Source organism: Schistocerca piceifrons, chromosome 1, assembly GCF_021461385.2.
Source record: "Schistocerca piceifrons isolate TAMUIC-IGC-003096 chromosome 1, iqSchPice1.1, whole genome shotgun sequence".
Classification (NCBI taxonomy): Eukaryota; Metazoa; Arthropoda; class Insecta; order Orthoptera; family Acrididae; genus Schistocerca; species Schistocerca piceifrons.
The window spans coordinates 620,406,628-620,426,628 of NC_060138.1; the positions used below are offsets into that span (position 1 = coordinate 620,406,628).

Below are 20,001 nucleotides of genomic sequence, written 5' to 3' on the forward strand. Positions count from 1 at the left end.
TTGTCTTAACCATTTGGATATAGTTTGATGTGGACCTTAAACAACTAAGCATCCTACTAACCATCAAAGAAAGCTACTACAGATGTATAAAATTATACTTGTTGTTAAAAGTAAGATAACTTGCTACGCAGCACACAGGGAATTCTGTTTTTTGTCCGTGGAAATTTGGTTGGTGTTTCTTCTTTCTCGAGAGCGTGCAATTCGCTGATCGGTATTTTTATTTTTTCGGGTCTAATTCTTCTTTCTTCAACAAGTACGTTTAACGACTTCCATCGCTGAAGATTTATGTTAAAGAAGATGGGAAGAACTTGTTATCGAAGTGTCACATCATGGAGACAGATGGTGAGGAACATTTGAAACAAAACGTTCATTTCAGCAAATTCTGTATCTTCGTGCAAGTGAATCTGACTCAATCAGATCTTACTTGAAAGTGAGACAGAAATACTCAGAACTGTGTGATTCTTGGACAGGGAAACATAGTGTCCTCTTTATTTCTACCTCGACTGTGGGCTTACACGTAAAATGGCTGTTAGTGGTATGACGTGTGGGGACGGCATTTACATTTGAAACATGTTAATGAGGAGAGAAAAAACAGCGAAAAATGTCCTTATAAAGCGTTCGTGGTCTTGGGACCGGCCAGCATATGGCAATGAAAGGGCAGTAATTACCTTCTAGCGTAATTATATACTCTGAAGATGCTGGTTGCGAGCAGTATTCAGTACGAGCCAGTTGGTTTACTCTTGTCCCCAAATTCTTTTCTTACATCTTAATTACTGAAATAGCGTATTATTTGTGAACTGAAGCAGTTTTTTCTTTTTTTTTTTTTTGCTTCGAATTTGATAAGCAACCAGCAGATGGATGAAGACACAAGATGTATGATGACCTTTTTATACCGGTCTAGAACATGTTACAAATTAAAATATTTTACACAGATGTCTAAAGATGATAATAGACATGAAAGTGACTTTCGGAGAGTTAAGTATGGGTGACGAGACCGTTGCCGTCAGTATCAGGTCTTAACAATCTGTCAGACAGTATTAGTTGATTTTTAACGTATGGAACTCATCAACTGTGAAGAAATCTTAAAGCTAAAGTGTCATCTACCTGAAGATTGGTGTTTGAACACCACATCGCTTTACTAGGTGTGCCACAACCTTCCTCCGATCTTTGAACTGACAACCAGCCAATTGTCGGGGAAGCAACAGTTTAATGTGGCTCCTAACGATGGAGAAATTCGGCATTTTACTCGTTAATCAACATTTTCATGAATGAAAGAAGCGATAAATGACACATAAATATCCTAAATCTCGTCGGGAATCGACCGCAATATCTTTAATCCGTCGTATAGTATTTAGCCACTGTTCAACCGGGGCCAATCTTATGTGGATAAAATAGTCTAATGTACAATCGTATCTACATCATAACCGCAAGAGAATTAGTAGCTTGACGTGATAATTATAGCAAGCAACTAACTGTCATTTCCTCACATACATAACGCTTATAAAATCATGTTAAAGGCCAGAGCAGTTTCAGAATGTTAGCAGGAAGTAGGTACAATATCTTTGGCTTTTAATGTATAGAACAGCGCCACTGAGACAAACGTATCGAGTGAGTAGAGGAAAATCGGTCTCATAGTGAGCAAGTTCTTCTTCATAGGGTGTTACGTGACGAAATAACAGGAACAGCTACACAGTAGATATAAGAAAGGTGTCTGATTTAGCGACAGCATGTTCCCAAATTTCGTAATAATGCAGCACGTAACACAGTTTCGACGGTTACTAAAAAGTATTGTGGTTTTACAGGGAGCCGCACAGTAGCTTGTGTAATATTTTGGCATTGATACGGCACAAATTAATGAAAGAAACCAGTACGCTTCCGCTGTCAACTCTCAGCTCACTCCATTTTTATAAGAGATACGACAATACAGTAATATGTACCACTTATAAATTCAATGAAAAAATCTGAATCGCCTCCATTGACATACAAGGACACAATTGGAGCCAAAGCAGCTCAGTTTGACTGCACTAGAATTGTTTTCTCTCGGTGCTGTTGTTGAGAACCTCGACTGTCGATCTGCATATGAATGTAGAATTGTTACGATAGTTCACATACATAAATGTTGCAGTATTACGAATTAACCGTCCGCAGCTCGTGGTCGTGCGGTAGCGTTCTCGCTTCCCGCGCCAAGGTTCCCGGGTTCGATTCCCGGCGGGGTCAGGGATTTTCTCTGCCTCGTGATGACTGGGTGTTGTGTGATATCCTTAGGTTAGTTAGGTTTAAGTAGTTCTAAGTTCTAGGGGACTGATGACCATAGATGTTAAGTCCCATAGTGCTCAGAGCCATTTGAACCATTTTTGAACAAATTAACCACAGGAGTCCGCACAGGAGGGCAATATTCTAAAACTGCTACTTTTTATATTATAACTCATACTGTTTGACAATGCATATTGCCCGAAGAACTAAATTTGACAAGAAATACATAATTTGTTGTATCTTAAACGATTAATGGATACCCATTCAATGTCTTTTAGGTGGAATACTTTGACAGCAAAAAAGGTAAACATATTTATTTGTATACGCAAGGTATATATCTCTATATATAAATGTGACTATAAGAGCCACCATTTTGTTTTAACGATCAGAAATTACTTATTTTTATGATTAATTCTAGGGTATTCAAGAAATATTTTCATTAATACATTAATAACGTTGTCACTGAAAATTAAAAATCTGAAATAGTTAAAACCCAGAAAGATGGAGAAAATAACGCAACACAGAAACAACAGGAATAATTGCCAAATTAATAAACTTTACAACAACTATGGTCTTTCCTATATGGAAAGTAGGCACGCAGAAAATCATCGCTAAAATTGCACAAGAATAAATATTTTATTGCTTACCATCGGTATGTAACATTTGGAGGTGGTAGTGACGCCTTTGGGGAAAAAAAAATGTTAGACACAAAATTTTCGCTGACGCTTTCCAACGACGCTAGGCGTGCTTTAGTATTTGGAGGCTCTGATAAGAGATTTAACCGAATTAGCGAGGTCTACCAACTAAATGTGCTGCATACTACCAAGCCCCACAAATTCATAGTGATTTTGAACAAGAAAACCTTAAGAATTAATGTCTCTCAGTGGAGAAATATCTTTTAGAAGCAGTCAGGAACTTTAATTCTCCATTTCACGTGGAGCAGATGACTGGATTATAGACAACACATAAGGCACATACACGCTGCAGAATGCCTATGTTCTGCTGTGTCCAGGGGACATGACCAGTACAAAAGGCTGCCTACCGTCGCAGGGGTGCGTCAGTTTACATTTTGTCTGTCAGAAGCATTGTTTCCCATGACGTGATCTATCGCCCCTAGACATCTGATACAAAAACTTTGAAACATCTTGCATACGTACCGGGTGTCCCTCATGAAAGTGGACAGGCACACGTTCACCGATGCTTCAGCAGATATTGGTAATTTCATTCTTGCGATATGTAGCTGGAGTTAGCCCAAACTACTACTCATCACGCCTTTGATGGACGGCAAGACGGAATGCGTCGGTTTACTTTCCACTGCAAGCAAAATGATTTTGAAAACGGAATTTTACGTGCCGATTCGATCAAGTGGTCCTGAATTTGTCTAGTGCGATACCTGTTTTACCGATATGTATTAGGAACGTTAGTAGAACAGGAAGAATAACCGGTACTCTAGCAGCGATTGAGCAACGCTGAGGAAAGGCGGTAGCGTTCAGCGCGGGCCAGGACCAGCTGTCGCTGCCGGAGTAATAGTTTTCCTTCGTGTTTCACTGACCCTGTTAACACATATCGATAAATCGAATGCAGCACTAAACTAATTCGGGACCGCTCTACCTAACAGCCAGTTAAAATTCCGCCTTAAAAATTATTTTGTTTGTAATGGGACACAAACCGACGCTTATCGACAATGGGTGCCGCTTGAAAGACGTGATGGGCAGTATTTGTCAGGGTTGGCTTGGCTCACACTGCAAAAACGAAATTTCGTATTAGTTCCGAAACATTAGAAAAAATGCACCTGACGACTCTTAGGAAGCCTCACAATTTTAGCAATGATTCCAGGAGGGTACAAGTGCAGCGCCTGTTACTCAAGCCTATGGAATTAGCTGTACTACATGCAGTAATTATCCTGTCATTATCATCTATCAGAAATTACCCAATGCGGTGAGAGATAAACTCATACATGCATAAATTACTGTGTAACGCTTAGTCGTTACATATGAATAAAAATAACGGTGGTAGTTAGTAAATTTTAAACTTGTTTTCCTTTTTTTTTGCGACACGTTTCGGAGGCTTTATTCCATCATCAGGTACATTGCTAAACACCAGAACTGCCATATGATGATAGTCCAGCAAAGCCTTCGAAATTTAACGTAAATAAAAGAAACATAAAATATAGCAACTGGCTACGTCGTGCTTTTATTTATTTTTTTATTTTTATTTGTTTTATGTTATTTATTTATGTTTAAAATATAGTCACGGAAAATAGCTATCAGAAACGTGTAATGCTTACTCGTAATGCTTAACAAATCTGAACTGATGTCATTTATTGACCACATCAAGTTTTGGAATTTATTGCGTACATTTTGGAATTCCTATCATTTGTTGGCTGTGCGCTGGGCGCGCGTGCGGAATATGGTGATATGAATTCGACCAACAGCAAAATTTTGCTGATGTAACTGGACAGTTAAACGTGTGATGCTTCGCTATTCTCCGAGAAAATCTTTTAATTTACATGGTCACACAAGGAGGGTTTTTATGTTCTGGCATTGAGTTCTACTTTCCATTAACTTCAGTACGGTCAGGCCTGTTGAGTGGCACAAGCTATTCATCGACTTCTCGAATGTGCTGTGTATTCTGGGCAATTAGGGGGTATTCGTGAGCTCTGAATTGACTTACGTTGCAGTGCAGAGGCGCTAAAAGTGTACATTTACTTTCGTAGCTCCTTTGACTGCAGGAAGGATGTTTGGTCTGCCTTCAGTTTCCACCCAAATTCGCTCCGACGTCTGTGGACTGATGGTAGTGATTGTCCAGCAAGCCACACTCTGAGGCACTGGCGATTACGCATTACTGTGATATAAGTGCGGACTTATTGTTCTCCTACAAGAAAAATTCGAGGGTCGCAATGTCTGGGACCGCGGTGGGCGCATCGTCGTTGAAATGTTTCGTCAAAAGCGCTCCCCACTTCCAGACACCCGATGCTCTATTGCACCGCTCTGTTAGGACCACAAGTGCTACTGCAGATGTGCGAGCAGTGACAAGCCATGTTCAATCGATACGCCTATTGTGATGATCTTCGCCTATTATCATCTCATGATTCTCTGCACACTTGTAGGTATTCCGCACGAGTTTCCGAACATTATATGGATACTTCGAAGCCTGCACTCGAACGTTATACCTACTAAGTGTTCCCGAAATTTGAAATGTAGCATCTTAGAAATATTTCCCAGAATGATATTTTCATCAGTGGGATTCAACGCCTTATGCGAGATTGATCAGTTGGTAGCAGCTTCTGCTGGATTCATGGGCGTCCACAGAAATTTTTCCGGAGAGGGACTCTTTAAAAACTGTAACTTTTGTAGAGATCTAAATAAATCGGTCAGTTTCGAGATACAGCATGCCATAAGAACTAAATTATATTAGTGACAGTGTATGGATCTTTTGCTATATCGAATTGGCATGTAAGAATTCCGCTTTAAAAATCATTTTGCTTGCTGTGCATGATGCATTCCGTCCTGCCGTCCATCAAAGAGGTGCTGGGCAGTATTTGGGCTGACTCCAGCTACATATCACATTTACTTTATACGAATGTATGAATAATATGTTAACTCCGTACTCCAGATTCCAGTAGAGGGATGATGAGGAAGTAGGGGGGGGGGGGGTAGTGCCGCCCCTTGCCTTCCATCGTAGACGCCATGCCGGGATCTGGGGGGGGGGGGGGGGGGGGCAAACCGGGTATCTGTCCCGGGCGGCAATTTCAGGGGGCGCCAAATAAATATTCTTGAAGAAAAAAACCTTGTTCCACAAATCACCTTGTATCCAGTGCACGTTGGTCTGTCGATTATTCATGTGACTTTGAAACGCATCCCATTTAGTTTTTGAACATTTTTGAACACATTCTAAGTTGGTTTCTGAAGAATCATAAGTTGATTTTTGAATGCATGCTTAGTGTACGTGATGTCTTTGCTCCGTCGCATCTAGAACTAAAAAAAATTCCCACAGACAGCAGGGGACGAGGCTATCCGAGCTGAGCCGAATAAACCCGAACAGGTGACTGTCAGTCGCTGTTTGTGGTTGACTGGGTGTGCGAATTATCAACGTTGCTATAATTATTAATGAAATCCATAGATTCAGACTACCAGAGTGGAAATAAACGATTAACAGGAATAACAAGTAAGAGAGCTTACAGATTGTCTTGTCGTTGTATTCAAGAAAACGACATTTCACGGGAAATTTTTACCAGTTCGGTACACTACCTTTTGTATAGTACCCAGTTAGCAGCCGCATTAAGTTCTATTCTCGGAACAGCGCGGAAAACGTGTTGAACGAACACGTAATAGCGGCTAACCGGAGAATATACGCGCGATAACTGAACCTGTGATTCTGGCAGGGTCATTGAAGTTAACGGGAGATTAAATTTTGGCAGTGACAGGAATAGTTACAGAATTAGTGACGACAAGATTACTAGAAAGCGGAAGGAGAAGAAACTGGGACATCATACAAATTATGTGGAAATTTATATTTCGTACTAGTTCTTTCGGATCTCATGCGTGAGAACCTGGAGCCTATGAATGAAATGTGAAACTATTTTCTAACATAAAACTTTTTGCTTGTAATAGGCCTAATAGGCATTTGATATTGGTACTTCGTGAATTATGTTCTGTCGTGTTAATTTTATAAATGAGGTGCATTAAAATGACTGTTTGTGCCAAAGCAGTCTAGCTTATTTGGGGTGTGTTACTCGTACAACTGCTGCAATATTAGAGAGCCCTATTTTGTTTTATCTAGCAGACAGTGGTAAAATAGACATAATCAAATCAAGAAACCACACGTCTTGGATACTATTCGTATTAAGAGCTTTTTCAGAATTAGATAACGATATTTTGATTTTTTATGTAGCAAAACCTCTGACGAACTTTCGCAGAAAGGAAAGCACGCCCTGCAAAGCTGTAGCAAGATTAGAGAGAAAAAATGTGCTGAGACCTAAGGGTTGAAGAAATGTGTACTGTCTTGCTTGTTCTTACCGTTTCTGGTTTTATGTTTCCTATATTTTATTTTTGTGTCACACAAAAGAGAAAGTTATTAGTTAATGAGCAATAAAGAGTGCAAATTTTATGAAGACTTCTTATTCTCCGGCTCACAAATAATCCCATCCAGTATTAATGGTGAGTCTTTTTGAGGGGATAGGATGTCAAACTGGCCGACTAGGAGCAGGAGAGGCACCGCAGGACATTTTAACGTCCATTGTTCTGAATACAGGTTCCTTGATGTCTTCCAATAAAAGTATACATGTTTGAATTGCACAGAGCGAAATATAGTGACGTGCGATAGAAGAATGCTGTGTGAAGAGGCGTGACACTGCACTTTGGCACACTTAAAACCAAATAACATTCTTACATTTCCTCGAACATACATGTTTCATATATCAAAAGATGTGTGCTACAAAATGAACGTATTTTTGAAAAATCGATTTTTTTAAAATTTTTGACGCCGTTCGTCAAACGCTCGAGGGGTGCGGGGACACTATCAGGTCTTTGTCCAGGTTCGGAAATATCGTAGATGCTGCGCTGACGGGCGCATATGGCTGGATCTGTACATTGTATGTATATTGCCTCGGCGCTTTTTGAGGACATGCGCTGTTGTCCAGGGCACATAAATTCCCTGTGGAACATGTTGAATTGATTTTGCTGGGCGGCGCAAGTACTTTTAAGCCGCCTTTCTCTGCCTGATCATGGATCTGTCCTCCACCATAAATGTCATACTCGTTCCAGTCCCCAGAAACAGGGCGTTCAGTCTTACAGGTCTCTGGTGCACACCTTTATTTCCTTCCGTTTATATGGATGGACGTACGGCGAGGACAAAATGCCACATTCCGCCTGTGAAGAAGAAGTTGTTAGTACAGTCGGAAACCTGACTGGAAACAAGGCGAGGATTCAGAGTTCGATTCTGGGGTTGGGGGCGGGTCGCCAGTTTTAAAGGGTCTCCCTCCTCTCCCCCATAAATAAATTACCATCACTCCCACTTTTAACTTTCTACCTATGTGTGCAAATATTTAAATACAATAATAATAAATGTAATTAATATAAAAATTTAACTAAATAAAAATAATTCTTTACACCAGTGCCTAGAACGCACTTCATCATTTTCCAAGAAATTTTAATTCAGGAAAATACTGTATTTGAGAACGTGAATAGATAAAACTGCAACCAGTTACTTTTTCCATGAACCAGTTTTCGAACCTTTTCAGGTTTGTCTTTTCCGGAAGTTATACATGTGTTTGCAGCATAATGCTGGGTGCTGGCTTGCGACTGTATGGGCGGCTTTTTCTGTTAATGTCCACCTGTCTGTTTCGAATGTGGTAGCCAATCGGTACATCACTTCACACACTTTTACACAATATGTATGCATTTACACTGTGATAGCGAAACTTTGCAAGCATCTAGCATGAACTATACATAGATAACCCAAGTGAATGAATTTCTGGAGGAAATCTAAAAAAGTGCCTTTTGCAGATGACCTAGCTACATTCTGAGATAACGAAGCAACAGCACATTTCAGACATCTAGATGAAATATCTGAACCTACAGGTGGAGAGATTTACTCACAGAAGGCTGGACTACAAAAAATGAAGAGAGCTTACGGAAGACGCAGGACACAACCAATAAGATATACGTGTCCATTCACACAAAAATCAAGCACTGCAAGACAGTAAAATCGCCCGCCGAAGTGGCCGAGCGGTTCTAGGCGCTACAGTCTGGAACCGCGCGACCGCTACGGTCGCAGGTACGGATCCTGCCTCTGGCATGGATGTGTGCTGTCCTTAGGTTAGTTAGGTTTAAGTAGTTCTAAGTCTAGGGGACTTATGACCTCAGATGCGGATGACTGCAAGTAATAACGCGGGGGGGGGGGGGGGGGGAGGGAATAGCAACAAACTTTACCACCTTTCCTGAACCAAATGCTGGATCCGCGCCATGTGTGTGTTAGGTTTCGCATCGATTGGCGTTCTCGGAAGTGTTCTGCCAGTGGCGAAGTTTCGAGACCGGCAGAGACAGCGCCGGGACTCGAGCGCGACTCGGGTGAAAGCAGTGCCACCTGAAAATAACGCCGCTAACATGGCCGCGCTGCGCGGCGGTCCGGGTAAACACTGGCTGCCCGTGAACCGCGCGCCGCGAAGTAGGTCGCCCCACGTGGCTGGCCACTCGCTTCCGGACGCGGTACCACGTGCGCGCCCGCCACACGTACGCCCGGGACCTCGCCGGCCGCCGGCTCAGTCTTCTGGCACTGATACCGACGCCGCACTTGGGCTCCGACATCGGAAGCTAGTAAATTCGTATTGAAATTTCAACTCTGGCTGCGGTGATTCTGAAACCGAGGTTTTACCGAACGTAAAGTTCAGACTTTAAAAACAAAACGTCAGACTGTAGCAACAACATTGGCTGCCGCATACCCCTGATGAGCGAAGGGGGGTGTTGTCTACCGAGTTGCCTCGGCCCGCAACAAAGAAATGCTACTCATAACAAATCGCCTTAGACATTAGTCCACCAAAATATTATTGTACTTGGGCGTGAGGGCTCTTCTGTCGGCTTATCGTGATATTTCACGAGGACACCCTGAATAAGCAAACTGTGCTGAAGGCATTCACACTGCGATGCGTTTTCCTTAATCCCCACTGCACTTGGGGAGTCAAGTGCAATAGTGGTTGAGAAGCATATCTACTGTGAGGAAGAGTAATGCAATTTCCTGAAGACGTGTGTCCACTATCGAGTAAATTTCCGCAAGTCGCATGTACAAATTACTTCTGCAAGTCATTTGACGTGTAATCATCCCCAACAAATTAACTTCCGAAAATTTCGAGTTTCAGAAGTAGCGTCCGCAAGTGCAAACATCCCCAGCAAGTTAGCTTCAGCAAATTTCGACTTTCAGAAGTAGCTTCCGCAAGTTAATGTTAACAGTTCTTTGCATCTTACCGCAATGACTTACCGAACTTGCCAGTTGCCGGAAGTTTTCTGTGTTCAATACCGATTCGAGAATGTCAGTGTCGAAAAGATAAATACTTGTGGTCCAGTGAAAGAACTCAATCGTTAATTTCGAAAGTTGAGTGCTCTCCTCTTTTGTAGGGCACGAAACACACCGATTTTCAGAATAGGGTTATAAAGCAGGACGCAATAGAAAATATTGCGCTATATTTTGAGATAAGGTACGCCGACATACACTAAAAAATTCACAAACTGCCCGCTCACTGAAGACAAGAAATTAATAAAGTATTTCTTGAAAAGTCATATTTGTTCGCCTCTATATCCATTTCTTCATCCGGATGTTTTTTGTTTTTCTTAACCTTTTGTCTTCACGATTTTTGTGTAATAATAATAATCATCATAATCATTATATTGCAATGATTGGGGCAGCTGCTATGGTTATTAAGTCCAATACTTAAAGCTTCTACTTGCCTATCTCAAGATGCACCACTGTAGCGAAAACATCTCTCAAAGTACTTGCAGCGCCTTCCTGAAATCAGTACGCCCAAGCCACACGAAGAAGTAAACTCGGGCAAGTTTTTGTTATAATGTAAACTCGTCAACAAATACTTGCAGATGTCACTTGCTAAGTTACTTGCGAATGGACACACTCCTAAGGATGCTTCTGCAACAGATAATTCGGGACAAGGAAAAGGAAACATCTCAGAAACGGCTTTCACGTAAAGGCTGTCTGTATAATTAGTGTTTAAGTGTAGTCTATCGTGTTCATTTCATTTACTCCAGTCACCGTTTATGAGTGGGTCTTCAGCCTGAAAGTGATTTTACACAAGCCTAAGAGAAGCGTGATTTGGAATTACTTCGAGCTTGTCGATTCTTCAAAATGCACTCTGAGACACACTTATAAAAAAACGGCGCACCACGAAGAAATAACCGAATGGGACTTAAATCGATAGATGTGATACACATGTACAGACAAACAAATGATGTACAGACAAACAAATGACTAAAAGTTAAAAATGGATGATTTATTCAAGGGAAAGAGCTTCACAAATTGAGGACAGTAAGGCGTTGGTCCACCTCTGGTCCTTATGCAAGCAGTTATTCGGATTGGCATTGATTGATGGCGTTTTCGGATGTCCTCCTGAGTGATATTCCGTCCAACTGGCGCGTTAGATCATCAAATGCCGAGGTGGTTGGAAGTCCCTGTCCATAATGTTCGAAATGTTCTCAGCTGGGGAAAGATACAGCTACCTCGCGGGCCAAGATACTGTATGGCAAGTACAAGGACACGCAGTTGAAACTCGCCGTGTGTGAATGGTCATTATTATCTTGCTGAAATGTAAGCCCAGGGTGGCCTCCCAAGAACGACAACATAGCAAGGTGTAGAGTATCGTCGACGTATCGCTGTGCTGTAAGGGCGTCATGGATGACAACCAGAGGGGTACTGCTATGGAAAGAAATCATACCCCAGAACATCACTCCTGGTTGGCGGGCGACAATCGGGTTGGCATCCCGTCGCTGTCCGGAGCATCTGCACGCACATCTTCGCTGATTATCGGTGATCAGTTCGAAGTGGTTGGTACTAGTCACTGAAGATTGTTGCACTCCAATCAATGATATTCCAGATAGAAGACGTGTCTATAGACATATGTGGAGGATTCTACACTTCGGACCTATCCTTTGGACCTATTTTACAATATTACACGGGGCTACTGCGGAAACTAATACTGAGCATTCGGAACGAGGTGGCGCAGTGGCTAGCACACTGGACTCGTATTCGGGAGGACGACGTTTCAATCCCGCGTCCGGCCATCGTGATTTGGTTTTCCGTGATTTCCCTAAATCGTTCCAGGCAAATGCCGGGATGCTTCCTTTGAAAGGACACGGCCGACTTCCTTCCCCGTCCTTCCCTAATCCGCCAGTCCAATCCAATACTGAGCAGATTCTTGATGAGGATTGGACGCTTGTCACAGTTTGCTAAATAATCTTACCAGTATTCTTTCACTATTTTGTTCCCCCCGTGAATTGGAGTGATTCGTTATGATACGGAGTAAGCTTAACGAAAGCAAAGAAAACTAACCGTTGTGTCTACGTGCTGTAGTTGCTAGATGTAACCTCGGAAATAGCCTTAATCGGCACCAAGCTGCATACGTTCTACAAAACTTAGGCTTCTCTCCTGTTTCTTGCCACAAAGATTATTGCACCGAAAGTGATTTGCAGTTTGTGGACTTTCGTAGCTATTAGTCGTGCGATTATTGGATAGAATTAAAACAATTGGGAAGTTAATGACGATGTTATACATCTTATTTTCACTGTAATATTTGTTCTGAAACTCGTCAGTTGATACTTTCTTCTGTAATTTCCAGTACACAAACTAAATAACTCGTAGAATTAAAGATTAGTATAGGTACTGCGATTATAGAACTTGTGTGCCAGATAACTGAATCAGGCACCTGGTATTACTTGGTCGTACCTGGAGCGCTAGCAAACATAGCCGAAGTCTGCGCCACGGTCCTATCCTGAAATTACGCGGCCTTCGATTCAGATCTATAAACAGTTTCCATTTCAAAGCATCCCACATTAAATCTGAATTTTCAAGTACATGCGTAAAACAAGGCTGTATTATACAGTAGGCAGTTCCCTAGTGTTTCATTCGATGTGTTCCTGGGCATTATCTCTGCTCAAGCACTGCACCTAGTTTCTTGGTGTAGAACGTAGCAGCGTAAAAATAAAATGTAAAAATGTAAACAGAGTAAGCAGACAGCAGCTACAGACTGGTTCTGTGAAATATTTATTTTGGCAGCCATTTACGAAAGTGAGCGGTTGTGGACATTGCAGCTTTTTTCGAGAAACCATTTTTATCCTCCTGTTTATTTCTTAACTGAAGATCCACTTGTTGTTTACAGCTGTCCTAAGTATAAAAATTCGTCAGCTGTTTCTATATATTCATTACTACCCTTTGATATTTATTTATGGCCATGGTGACTGTACAGTTTCGAAGTCTGATTATAATTAACCTTCAGTCATACTGCCGTACATTCTGTGTTCAATTCCTCCATCCTTTGCTGAAGTTCTTCTGGATCCGAAACAAACGAAACTTTGAAAATACCATGTTCAAACTGAATGGGTTTGGGATAAGAGCTGTTTATGCGTATTCCTCCTTCATATCAGCTTAATGAATTCGTGGACTCTTCCAGGATTGCAGAAAATAGTTTTGGGGAAATGGTAGCGCGTTACCCACATGTTTCCTCAGTTTTGAACTTTTCGCTCTGTAGACATAGTCTATGTATCCCTCAACAAACTGATGCAGTTAGTTATCTTGTGTCCAATTTTTTTTTCTTTTTTTTTCTTTTTTTTTTAACTCTGACATGTTTCGCTGAAGTCACAGCTTCGTCAGTGGGTTTGTATTTGCTTTCTTGTTAGACGTGTTGTTGTCTCTGTAACATTCTGTACTTTGCATACCACTATTCTTTTAATGTATATCATTTTTATAAGTTTCCATTGTATACTCACTGTGAAACTGCACTTGCACGTCGCTTTCTCTTGTTGTGAGTAGATTCATTTCCTTGGTTGTCAGCCGGCCGGAGTGGCCGTGCGGTTCTAGGCGCTACAGTTTGGAGCCGAGCGACCGCTACGGTCGCAGGTTCGAATCCTGCCTCGGGCATGGATGTGTGTGATGTCCTTAGGTTAGTTAGGTTTAATTAGGTCTAAGTTCTAGGCGACTGATGACTTCAGAAGTTAAGTCGCATAGCGCTCAGAGCCTTGGTTGTCAGCTGCTGCCAGCTCAAATTTTATTCTGAGAAAATCGAACGCTAACTTAAAGTTCACAAACACTGTACAAAGTGCCGACTGATTTTCAGTTCTTCTTTCTATAGCTAGGTTGACAACCTGTAGATGCTCCGTTAAGCCCTTTTCCGAAGTCAGCTTATTCTTTTTCCCTCGTTTCAGTCTTAAGTAATCTAGACGGGCAATAAAAAATCGGTTTTACAAAAAGTAATTGCAGATCTTCTCCGAGGATATTACGTTAGTTTTTGTCTCGTTAAAACCGTTTGTACCACTGACAAAACACTAATGGGCCTTGTAAGTAGGCTGTTTAGGTTCTTATGTAAGTAGGCTGTTTAGGTTCTTATATTGGTAACGCCGCCGCCACGTAGCGCTCTCTGTATGAAAATGAAATCACTGGCTGTGCTGTGTGCAGTCTGTGGCTAGTTTGCATTGTTGTCTGCCATTGTAGAGGGGCAGCTGGATGTTAACAGCGCGTAGCGTTGCGCAGTTGGAGGTGAGCCGCCAGCAGTGGTGGATGTGGGGAGAGAGATGGCGGAGTTTTGAAATTTGTCATGAACTGCTATATTTATATATGATGATATCAAGGTAAATACATTGTTTGTTCTCTATTAATATCTTTCATTTGCTAACTATCCCTATCAGTAGTTAGTGCCTTCAGTAGTTTGAATCTTTTATTTAGCTGGCAGTAGTGGCGCTCGCTGTATTGCAGTAGCTTGAGTAGCGAAGATTTTTGTGAGGTAAGTGATTTGTGAAAGGTATAGGTTAATGTTAGTCAGGGCCATTCTTTTGCAGGGATCTTTGATAGTCAGATTGCGTTGCGCTAAAAATATTTTATGTCAGTTTAAGCACAGTCATGTATAAATTGTTCAAAGGGGAAGTTTCAGCCTGTAGTTCTTCACATTCTGTCAGCTCCCTTTCCTGCGGATTACAATTTCAGCACTGTTGCTGATATTGTCCTCTAATATAAACGTGTAATGTGTTATTATTATTAAAGTGCAGCTATTCACAGAGGTTAAGTGTGGTCTGTAATTATTGTACGGAAGCGAAACGTTGGAAATATTCTAATGCATTAATACGGAACCGATTCACGCTTAAAAAAGTAGTTCCAATTTTGGCCACCACATGCAAATCTGGCGCTGTGACTGCTAGAAAGACGTATAGAACTGTTTCCATATGTAATAGATTTGGAACGGAACGTAAGCGGGAAAGGCAAAACAAGTGAGAAAGGCATAATGTTGATTTTATTATTAGCCGCCACTTTCACAATTTGTTCATTTGCTGCTGTACAGCACCACATTTGCACCTGGTGGGCAGAATTTGAGTTAATTTTTTCTAGCGTAAATCGGTTCCACAGTGACGCATTACAATATCTGCCATGCTTCGCTACCTTATGATAATTATAGGCCACACTGAACCTCAGTGAGTAGCTGCACTTTAATAATAATCGCACATTACACGTTTATATTAGAGGACAATATCAGCAACAGTGCTGAAATTGTAATCCGCAAGAAAGGGAGCTGACAGAACGTGCGGACGATGATACCTACTACCCGATAGACGTGGATCTGGAGATGAGGGTGGCCCAAGTATGGAGACAGGAGTGTGGCGGCGGCTGGATGTGTGGGTCACCGGCACTGAACAGTGAACACTACACGGTGAAGCAATAGGGCACCCACCACCTGCAGGCCAACGGCTGGCCCACTGCAGCTGCCGCGGCCGCATCTGCTGGCTGGGAGCGCAGGTTCCTTACCTGCCGGCCGCACCGCTAATTGTCTCCTGCATCCTGTGCTGTGCTTTCCGGAGGTCCCAGGAAGTTCATTAATATGCACCGCTCCCTTCGTCTACCCGCTCACACCCAGTCTGCGGTTGCGACCTCTGTGAAGATCCGAGGTGCGCGGACAGTTCGGGCAGATCGAGCCAATTATTCGACTCTCTCGCTTACTTTTCATTGAATGCTCCACCACCAACGACAATACTACTGAAAACTTAAGACCACTTTGCTTGTACTCAGAACCTCTGTGACGTAGTGTATCCATTATTGAACACTTGCGTTTGAAAAATATTCAGTGTTCAGATATGAAGTATGACGCATCGAATAGAAAGAGTGCTCATATCACTTTCATTGAATATCAGAAATAAGCCAGAAGACTTACGCATTTACGAGATGAACTACGATGAAGGACCGTAGACATATGTTGTTGTTGTTGTTGTTGTTGTTGTTGTTGTGGTCTTCAGTCCTGAGACTGGTTTGATGAAGCTCTCCATGCTACTCTATCCTGTGCAAGCTTCTTCATCACTCAGTACCTTCAGCAGCCTCTCCATGCTACTCTATCCTGTGCAAGCTTCTTCATCACTCAGTACCTTCAGCAGCCTACATATGTCTCAGAACATGTCCTACCAACCGATCCCTTCTTCTCGTCAAGTTGTGCCACAAACTCCTCTTCTTCCCAATTCTATTCAATATCTCCTCATTAGTTAAGTGATCTGCCCATCCAATCTTCAGCATTCTTCTGTAGCATCACATTCCTCTTCTTGTCTAAACTATTTATCGTCCACGTTTCACTTCCAGACATATGTAGGCAGGGTAAATTCAGATGTTGCCAGGAGTATAATTTTCGTGCTTTGTCATCAAATGGACTGCTGTAACAATTTCTAAGCATAAGTTCTGCCTGCGGGAGGTTCACCCAGCATCTGTGAACAGTTGCGGTTTGCGCTTACGACATATTTTATATTGCTGAGGAACACTTTTCTGTTTATCCTTTGTCTATAATACATGACACAGCCACGATGTTCTTTTATCCAGACCCGAGCGAAGAATGTCGTATGACCCGGCCGAGAATCAAAGCCGGCGCCCTGCGACCTAGAACTGCCAACTTGTATGCCCGATTACGCCTCAGCGGTCGACACGTGGATGACCGTTCGTCAGTGATCTCTCCAAAGTGCACGTTGGTCTACCCAAGACTTGAAGACAGCCTTTGTCACGCGTGAATCCGTATGTAGCGCTTAAAGTAATAGCAGACATGTTTTGACACGAGGAGAAGACGACACCCATTGTCGTCCATCAGTGAGCTATGAAAATTGAACGAAGCAGTGGTCCTGCATTCCTCCATGTTTACATTTATATCTTCTCACATAAAAGATATATGCCCTACGCTTATGGACCACTTTACGTCGAAATAGTAGACGAACATTCGACGGTGCAAGAAAATATCGCTCGACAAAACTGGCTAGCCTGCTTGATGACTACGTTCAATAGCAACCACTCCAATAAAACAAGTCGAGAGTAGTATGTTCGATCTTGTAACCTAAAGCTCGTAGACACTTGCCTGCCTAGAAACAGTTTTGCAGTGAGAATGACATTCGTGTCGTATGACTTACTGCGATTTCAGGCACCATAATTCGGCATCATATATAGGCATTAACATTACTAATGCTGTACTACTTCGACACATCTATTATGTAGAGCAAACAGCTTCGAAGTTCGTACATAAATACCTTGCCTGAAACTATGCATTGATGTAATTATACTGTGCTGGGTGATTTATTCTTTTGGTTAGTTTCATTCCTGTTGTCTGGTAACATTTTGAGGTATTACTGTTTTATTTTATTTTTAAACCAGTGGAAATAGGAATGGGTATCGAAGTTTGACTCATTCCTAACTTCAGTTTGGCTATATCGTTAAGCTGCGGTCGTAGAGGGAATGTGATCGGGGAATTAACGTGTGATCTTGTAAGCTTTGCTCCACCTACTGTGGATTCTTGCTTTCGAAAAGGACAAAAAGCGCCTAGTATTCTTACGTTGAGTGTCTGAAACATCTGGCCGGTTAGGGTAGCTGCTAATCGGCCTACAGTCCCTCGGAAGCTGTGTGAAAGCCCTCCTCTTCTGGCAGCCAAAACATGTGCAGTCCGTCCACTAATCCGGGCACTTGGCATTTATCAGCACTGTGCATCCCGACTGGTTATTCTCCAGAAGAAAATTGTGTCTTTGTTATTCATAGGAAAGAGATTAGGAAACGGTAAGGAGTAATGGAAAGAGCGCAGTTGCAGTTTTGGGCAATATTTTTCTCCATGATCACATCTCGCAAATACCTAGCGAGTAAGCACACTGACGAAGTTACGCTATACGCATTCTTGTTATTCCACCACAAATTCCACTCCTCGGGTTGATAAATTGTAAACCACTTGACAAACGCGCAAGTGTTTCCTCGAATGTTGCTTTTATCTGCGCGCCAAGCCACGTTTATCTGTGACACTCGGAGCGTAGAATAAACAATCGACGGGCTCGCAATATTATCTTGGTTTTCTCAGCCGAACTTTGAATATGTGAGGAAATAAACTAATAGAATTGCAGCGTTGTTTGTCATTAACTTATTTCAGTCACTGCCATCACCAGTTCTAACATTAAAATGTACAATATTATTCAAAAGTAAAAATTATTTTTCTGGGGGACGATAGTGATACCTTCTGGCAATTACATAAAAGACTGAGAATACTATCGCGAAGCATTAGGTCTCAGTAGGGGTTAATCCAGGCGACTCCACGATTCTAGTCGCTGCTTCACAATAGTGTGTTCCCTCGACAAGCGGCGGCTGCGGCGGCGACACGGGCCTGTAAACCATTGTTCTAGCGTTCTCACGACATATATCACGGTCTACAGGGCACGTGATTTACTGGTGATCACAAATGCAATAAGAGCTGCCTTTACGTAAACGAGCTAGGTGTGTAGCTTCTGAAAACGTGACAAGGGAATATCTAATAAGCATTCATCTACGCTGCATGCAAACTGATTGATTTACAAAGAAATCACTGTCATTTAATTATCGCAATACATTTGTGATTATCCCTGGGAATAACTCGTAACTGTCGAGATTATTTTGACTGAAAAAGGGGCGTATGGGGTAAATTTTGACGGAGACCAAGCCTTGAGTGCAAAAGGCAGGTAAAAATGGATATAGGTTCCAGTAGTAACGGAGAGATGAAGAGGCTTGCACAGGATAGACTGGCGTGGAAGATTGCATCAAACCAGTCTTCGGACTGAAGACCGTAACAATAGTGAACGTAATTACTATCCTTGGGACCTACCTGAATGCAATAAAAATATTCGACTGTGCTCCACACATCGCCAATAATCAGTTTTTAGCTGTTATCAGTCCACGAGACGTTACTGGTACACACAATCCAACATCGAAACAAGTTGACCCGGGCTCTGCTGAATGTATAATACTACGACGGAAAATAAATCGCAACAATGAAATTTTGGGAACACATTTGTCTAGATAACATATTTAATCATTTCAGACCCGAATTTTTTCTGGAGGAAGGAAAATTTTTTCTTTCTGCTCTGATGTTCTTGGGTGATTTTTTAATGATTTTAGATACAAGGTTTATACACATACGTAATCGTCTTCAAAATATACTTTGCACACTTGTCTTCTTTTTTGGACTAAAATAATTAATTTTTAAATATTCACTGTTATAATAAATAAACTGATCATGCAGTAATTACCATGCAAAATAACAATAATAATAATATTCATCTATGCAGTGGAATATGACTAACCAACCAGTTCCGTGTATTCTGACGTCCACAAGCTACTGCTACATTCACTTGTTGATATCTTTATAGTTATGCCCAACAGGCGGAACCACTTGAGCATAGTGAAAAGACTGAACATTCACGAATGTGTATGCGAGGTTTCCATTTAGGAAAACTATTTATGTTGCAGCTAATACACAGCAAACCCTTAATGTACACGATTGTAGCCATAGGGTCTGGAACGGTTAAGTGATTAACATTGCAAGATTAAAGGTTAATGTAAGCGCGGGATAAGCCGTTGAAAATCTGAAACGCTGGTACATTACCAACCGGCGTAGTCTCTAGAATGTTGAATGCGAGCATCCAAATGTGCATGCATTGTGTTGTACTGGTGCCGGATGTCGGTTTGTAGGATGATGTTCCGTGCCTGTTGCACTTGGTCGGTCAATGCAGGATC

The 20,001-nt window shown here is 41.9% G+C and overlaps 1 protein-coding gene across 1 annotated transcript in view; it reads left to right on the plus strand.

Moving 5' to 3' along the window:
• The first annotated feature begins 230 nt into the window (after positions 1–230).
• LOC124804379 overlaps positions 231–20,001 on the plus strand; it is a 675,970-nt gene continuing 656,199 nt past the window's right edge. Inside the window, exon 1 of the mRNA XM_047264747.1 lies at positions 231–342. The gene's annotated coding sequence lies outside the window, so the exon portion shown is untranslated. The remainder of the gene's footprint in view (positions 343–20,001) is intronic.